We start from the raw sequence: 6,857 nt of genomic DNA, 5'->3' as shown, positions 1-6,857 counted from the left end.
GGTTAAAAGTGGTTGCCATCCAGACACGGTGGCTCAAGTCTGTAATCACAGCACTTTGGTAGGCCGAGCAAGAGGACTGCCTGAGCCTAGGGGTTCTGGGCAACTTGATAAGACCTTGTCTCTACAATATATTTAAAAATTGACTGGGCATGATAGCACATGCCTGGTTCTGGCTACTTGGAAGGCTGAGGCAGAAGGATCGCCTGAGCCCAGTAGGTCAGCGCCGGGGTGGCCATGAGCGTGCCACTGCACTCCAGCCTCAGCGACAGAGTGAGACTCTGACTCAAAAAAAAAAAAAAAAAAAGTGGTTGCCTAGGAGTTTACTAAAGAGGCTCTTATTTTATTTTATTCTGTTATGTTTTAAAAATTTATGTTAATGAAATACTAACAATATGTTAAAATGTGAGTGTTTTGATTGAAATAAAATACTTTTAAAACGCATAGCAAGGAGCACCAGAATTACAAGGAAATGGATAAAATTCAGAGCACAGAAACTAACACCTCCCTTCTATGTAGCTAAAGTAGGCTTATAGTAAACAAAGACAAAATGGAATTGCATAATAGAATGAATAAGCAAGATTCAATGTTCATATGCCAAACTTTGTACCCTCCAGAGAAAATACTTATTTATGAAATATTTTCTATTTTTTTTCACAAATATATTCTCAGTGAATTCCCCAAGTAGAGTTTATACAGGCAATGTGATCCAATTCAAAAATAAACAAAATTAGAAATTTGTCATCTTTTTAAAGAATAACAAAATATACTTGGAACCCAAAACCTGTCTAACCAAAACCATTACTGAGTGAAAGTAGAAATCAATATGATGATTATATATTTTGTAGAAAATATTAATGACATTACTTATTAAAATTTATTGGAGGCTCTCAATGTTATATTGAAAGGATATTTTATAGCTTTAAATAAACAAGAAAAAATGAAAATAAGTGATGCATTCCACTCAAGAAGTAAAAAAGGGCAATTAGAAAAACAAGAAGAAGATTGGCGCAGCCCAGATGACTGAGGTCTCTGCGGCGGGGTCCTCGGAGAGAGACACAAGGCGGTCCCCTGTGTTGCTCATGGCTGACTACCTGATTAGCGGAGGCACATCCTAAGCGCCGGACGATGGACTCACAGCACAGCAGCTCTTCAACTGCGGGAATGGCTTCACCTACAACGGCTTTCTCATTCTCCCTGGGTACATCGACTTCACTGCAGACCAGGTGGACCTGACCTTGGCTTTGACCAGAAAGATCACTCTGAATACCCTACTGGTTTCCTCCCCATGGACACAGTCACAGAGGCTGGGATGGCCATAGCAAGGGCGCTCACAGGAGGTATTGGTTTCATCCACAACTGTACATCTGAATTCCAAGCCAATGAACCTCGGAAAGTGAAGAAATATGAGCAGGGATTCATCACAGACCCTGTGGTTCTCAGCCCCAGGGATCGTGTGCGGGATGTTTTTGAGGCCAAGGCCCGACATGGTTTTTGTGGTATCCCAATCACAGACACAGGTCGGATGGGTAGCCACTTGGTGGACATCATCTCCTCAAGAGACATTGATTTTCTCAAGGAGGAGGAGCATGACTGTTTCTTGGAAGAGATCATGACAAAGAGGGAAGACTTGGTGGTAGCTCCTGCAGGTATCACATTGAAGGAAGCAAATGAAATTCTGCAGTGAAGCAAGAAGGGAAAGTTGTCCACTGTAAATGAAGACAACGAGCTGGTGGCCATCATTGCCCTGAAAGACTTGAAGAAGAACCGGGATTACCTACTGGCCTCTAAAGATGCCAAGAAACAGGTGCTGTGTGGCAGTCATTGGCACTCATGAGTATGACAAGTACAGGCCAGACTTGCTTGCCCAGACTGGTGTGGATGTAGTGGCTTTGGACTCCTCCCAGGGAAACTCCATCTTCCAGATCAATATGATCAAGTACATCAAAGAGAAATACTCCAATCTCCAAGTCATTGGAGGCAATGTGGTCACTGCTGCTCATGCCAAAAACCTCATTGATGCAGGTGTGCATGCCATGCAAGTGGGCATGGGAAGTGGCTCCATCTGCATCACCCAGGAAATGCTGACCTATGGATGACCCCAAGCAACAGCAGTGTACAAGTTGTCAGAGTATGCAAGCCGCTTCAGTGTTCCTGTCATTGCTGATGGAGGAATCCAAAACGTGGGCCATATTGCCAAAGCCTTGGCCCTTGGAGCCTCCACAGTCATGATGGGTTCCTTCCTGGCTGCCACCACTGAGGCCCCTGGAGAGTACTTCATCTCCAATGGGATCTGGCTAAAGAAAGATCGTGGTATGGGTTCTCTTGATGCCATGGATAAGTACCTTAGTAGCCAGAACCGATATTTCAGTGAAGGTGACAAAATCAAAGTGGCTCAGGGTGTGTCTGGGGTTATGCAGGTCAAAGTATCCATCCCAAATTTGTTACCTACCTAATTGCCAGCATCCAGCATTCCTGCCAGGACATTGGGGCCAAGAGCTTGACCCAAGTCCAAGCCATGATGTACTCTGGGGAGCTTAAGTTTGAGAAAAGAACCTCATCAGCTCAGGTGGAAAGTGGCGTCCACAGTCTCCATTCGTATGAGAAGCAGCTTTTCTGAAAAGGGATCCAGCACACCCCCTCAGCTTTTTTAAATAAAAGTTAAGGGAAAAAAGGAAAGAAAAAAAGAAGAAAGAAAAACAAGAAGAAAATTAAATTAATAAATTTGAAAGCAAATATAAAATTAGTAAATAAGAGAGCTCATTGTTTGAAAAGTCTAAGAAACTGACAAATATCTGGCAATTAAGAGACAACTGTGAAGTCATCAAATAGAAACATCATTCCAAGATTCAGAGATCACTTTTAATTACAAAAGACTTCTCTACATGACTCAGTTCGTAACATCTTTACTCTCTCAGTACAACCCAAATATTACCAGAATTGATAGAGGAGTATTTGCATATGCCATTTATCTAGGCAACAACCTAGAAAAACTGACCAAGCACTTCTCCAAGTTGACTTTTCCTCCCTGAGCATCCACTGAGGACCCAAGAACTCTAGGGAGACTAAGTTTCTCTTACATTATTTGTTACAATGAATGCCATGCTGGTCTCTGGTCATCGTAAGCAGCTTTTTCTTTTTTTCCCTCCTAAAATAATGGATATTGATTAACAGAAGGACAATTTGGCCAGAATACAGTGTCCCTCCTCTCTTGCCCCTGGTCTCCATGTTTAATTATATTAAGCAGGGCTTCACTAACTATTCTGTCAGATGTACAGGGAGCAAATAATTTCTGTGGGCATAGGATAAAAAAAATTCTAGGAAGGACGAGTATATAGGATTGGTATCACTACAAGCTTTAGTTCTTTGTATACGAGTTGGAATTACATAACATCAGATTGCATCAGTTGATGTCATGAGCAGACAGAGAGGCAGCCGAAGGGAAAGACACACCTCATGCACTTTCAAAGGGAATTCCTTTCCAAGTAAGCGAAAACAAGGTCAATTAACTTCCTGAAAGTATTTTCAGAACTCAACTCCATTTCCGGTCTTTGTCAAGCTAGTTATATCTTCAATGTTACTGGCTTTTCACCAAAAAAGAGAAAGTAGTGGGGTTGGAAGCATTTATTAAATACAAATGAATTCGTTTCTATAAATGAATGCCCCCTACTTTCACAAGAATTAACTAAAGTTTTAAAACTAAGTAGAAATAAACCTCCCGTTCAGTTTTTATGCATTCAGTCTGGCTGCTCCCTCATCATGCCCTATGAGTAATTTTATTTATTCCCTACTTTGTTCCAGAAATGATTTAAGGGTGAGGCCTATGAGTAAGCTTCACATTAACAAAGCCTCATTTTTAAGCCGGCTGTGGGTAGAGACTGATAGCAATTGCATGGAGGTTTTAAGATTCAATACAATAATATGTTCAAGTAGAAAACAATACAATGGAAACTTTTGTAAAGCACTAGTCTGATGGATGCTATAGTTACCAAAATATTATTGTTTTTGTTTTAGTTTTATATAAGGTTTTCTCATTTGGTTCCCTCTCCTTCAGTCCCTGCAGACACAACCCTAGATCAAATCCTCATTAAATGATACCTGGACTATTGCAGTGCTGTCCCCTAACTGGTCAGGCTACTTCCAGTCCTGCCCATAAAAATTTAACCAACACACGGTTGTCAGATTAACCTGCTAAAAGGTAGCTTTGCACAGAACCCCAAAATGGTTCTGTGCAAATGGTCCCTACCACAAAAAGAACCCACCAACACAGGAGCTTGGCACTCGTTTCTCTCTTTCTGCATCCTACAAGTACTTTGCTTCAGGTCCATTCAGTGATTTCTCGCTCTCCACACCATCTTGCTCTCATTATGTACCCTCTCTGTAAGGACTTTGCCGATCATAATCCTAACAGTCTTTTGATACCCTGACACAGCACCATCTCCATGATACCCTAATTGAAAAGTTTAAACAATGTCTGTCTTCTCCTATATGCTCATAGAACCTGTCTATGCCACTTTCCTGGCATGTACTAGGCGTGGCCCAACATGGAAACTCATCTTTCTGTAGACCAAAGTGTTCTTTCTCCTAAACCAGACTAAACCTCTTGAGACAACTAATTGCCACACATTTGTTTGCACAAAGGAGGCACTCAATATATGCTTAGCAATTATAATGACAAACCTAATAGACTTGGTCATGTTTCTGAAATCAGTGTATGTGAACCTCAGGTGTACAATGGGGTACTGGAGGATACAAGATGAAGAATCTTTAAGAAGTTAATTTTACTTCAGAAACTGAAAATGTAATCTTTACGATAAAGTCAAAATAATACAGAGTAGATTCTAATTTTTAAATTAATTTAAAAACAATAAAATTTAAAAAATAAATCAGGAGAAATCCATTAAGTGTCTGGCTCTCAGCACTTAACTTAGAACAATGCTTCCAGGTCATGTTCTGTTCCTTGCAGTGGTGAATTAACATTCCTACACTAGTTGAGGATAGCTATGTGGACATGTCTGAAAAATACCCTGTAGAATATGAATGGGAGTGGGAAAAGAACACAATCATTTCTATTTATTTTAGTCATTTTCAACCACATTTTTGTTTTTCTAACAGAAATTAAATCTGGAGATTTTTGTTTAAGTTTTTGTTTTCTCTTCTTGGTTATGAAATATTTGTGACATAAGATGTAAATATTAGGAATGGGTTTTTGTATGACCATTCTCAAAATTATTCAAAAGTTAAAAGCCCTAAGTAGAAACATTTTGTCACAAATGGAAGCAATCAACCGTAAGAACATCTTATTGTGGGTTCAAGTAATAACGAGAAAAATAATTTCAATTCAAAAATTAAAAATAGACATAAAGCATTCTATGAATATTTAACTAAATTTTATTTCTTAATTTACTGTTTTTGAAGTCCAAAAGCAGTTTTGTGTAACACTTTTGAAAATCAAATTCATTATTTAAGCCTAAGTAAAAATTCCTTTGTTTCTAAATAGATGTACCCATCTATCTTCTACTCATTCATGCATATATACACACACATTATATAAACACTACCCTATATACTAACACATATACCTATGTACTTTACAATTCATTCAATTAACAGACTATGCAATGTGTACTAGAAATAGAGAAAAATTAATCAATAACAACCACTTAGATTGCTACACTCAAAATAGCCCATGGTGTGCTTCAAATAAGGATTCTGAAGTCTTGATATTTGTCTTATAAGCACTAAAAGAAACATGCCCCTGGAAATTCCCCAAGCAACTTGTAGGTCTTTTCAGCCACAACTGTAGATAGGAGCTGTATACAAACCATGAAGTTCAATCATTATTCTTTGTGCTCATTTTGAGTAAATTGGTAATATATTTTATGTGCTTCTGTAATTATCCATAATTGAGCACCTGGAAGCGTCTTCTGGGGATTACTAGTTCTTTGTCTAAGAGGGAGACTTTCCCTTGAGCTAACTACTCTCATGCCTGTGAGGCTCACAGTAGGGAATGAAAATGTTTTTCATGTTACTCAAAACAGATTTGCACTGAACCTTGAAAACAAATTCTCCCTAATATTCTGGATGAGGAAACTGAGGTCAAGAGCAATTGAAACTTCTCCAAAGCCATAGGGGACTAGGAGAACTCTCATACCTCCCTCTTCCTCCTTTCATTTCTAGTCAGAAGCATGGCCAATGTACTTTAAAGCATCTGTAGTATTAATAGCTGCCCAGGGTCTGTATTCCTGCACTAGGGGGCAAGAAAGGAAGAGACAATGACTTTGACTTTTGTTGCAGTATCCTCAGGATTTAAAAAATGTGATACATATACTAAATGGAATATTATACAGCCATAAAGAAGGACAAACATATGGACTTTGCAGCAACTTGGATGGATTTAGAGTCGATCATACTCAGTGATCTATCACAGAAACAAAGAACAGAGTACCATATGCTCTCACTCATAAGCAGAACTTGAACAACTATAATACTGTAAGAAAGCGATTGGCAGTAATAGGAAACTGTCAGGGGGTGGGATTGGCAGTTGAGGGAAACTGCTAGGGGAGGAGGGTCATACCTCATCAACAAGGGTACCTGCATAATCAACGTTTGCATACCTAACCCCGAATTGTACACCACATCTTTATAATAAAAAAAGAGAGACAGTGAGAAAAAGAAGTAACTGGTTAACTCATCTGCTTTATTAGTTAAGAAGTAACTGGTTAGGAAGTAACTGGTTAACTCATCAGAAATAACTGGTTAACTCATCATTTAAGAAGTAACAGATTAACTCATCTGCTTTAAACCCATCTGCTTTATTGGTTTGAGTTGAGTAAAAATTCCATCCTGTACTTTAAACC

General features: G+C 39.1%; 1 pseudogene across 1 annotated transcript; it reads left to right on the top strand.

Moving 5' to 3' along the window:
• Positions 1 to 1,079: 1,079 nt before the first annotated feature.
• On the top strand, positions 1,080 to 2,700 carry LOC103258872 (annotated as a pseudogene). The gene has a single exon (XR_002481891.1). The product of XR_002481891.1 is annotated as an inosine-5'-monophosphate dehydrogenase 2 pseudogene (transcript).
• The last annotated feature ends 4,157 nt before the right edge of the window (positions 2,701 to 6,857 follow it).

The sequence above is a fragment of the Carlito syrichta genome, unplaced genomic scaffold, assembly GCF_000164805.1.
Source record: "Carlito syrichta isolate Samal-C Ts95f unplaced genomic scaffold, Tarsius_syrichta-2.0.1 Scaffold302395, whole genome shotgun sequence".
NCBI lineage: Eukaryota > Metazoa > Chordata > Mammalia > Primates > Tarsiidae > Carlito > Carlito syrichta.
The sequence above is the reverse complement of the archived record's forward strand: the minus strand, read 5'-3'. Positions and strand labels throughout refer to the sequence as shown.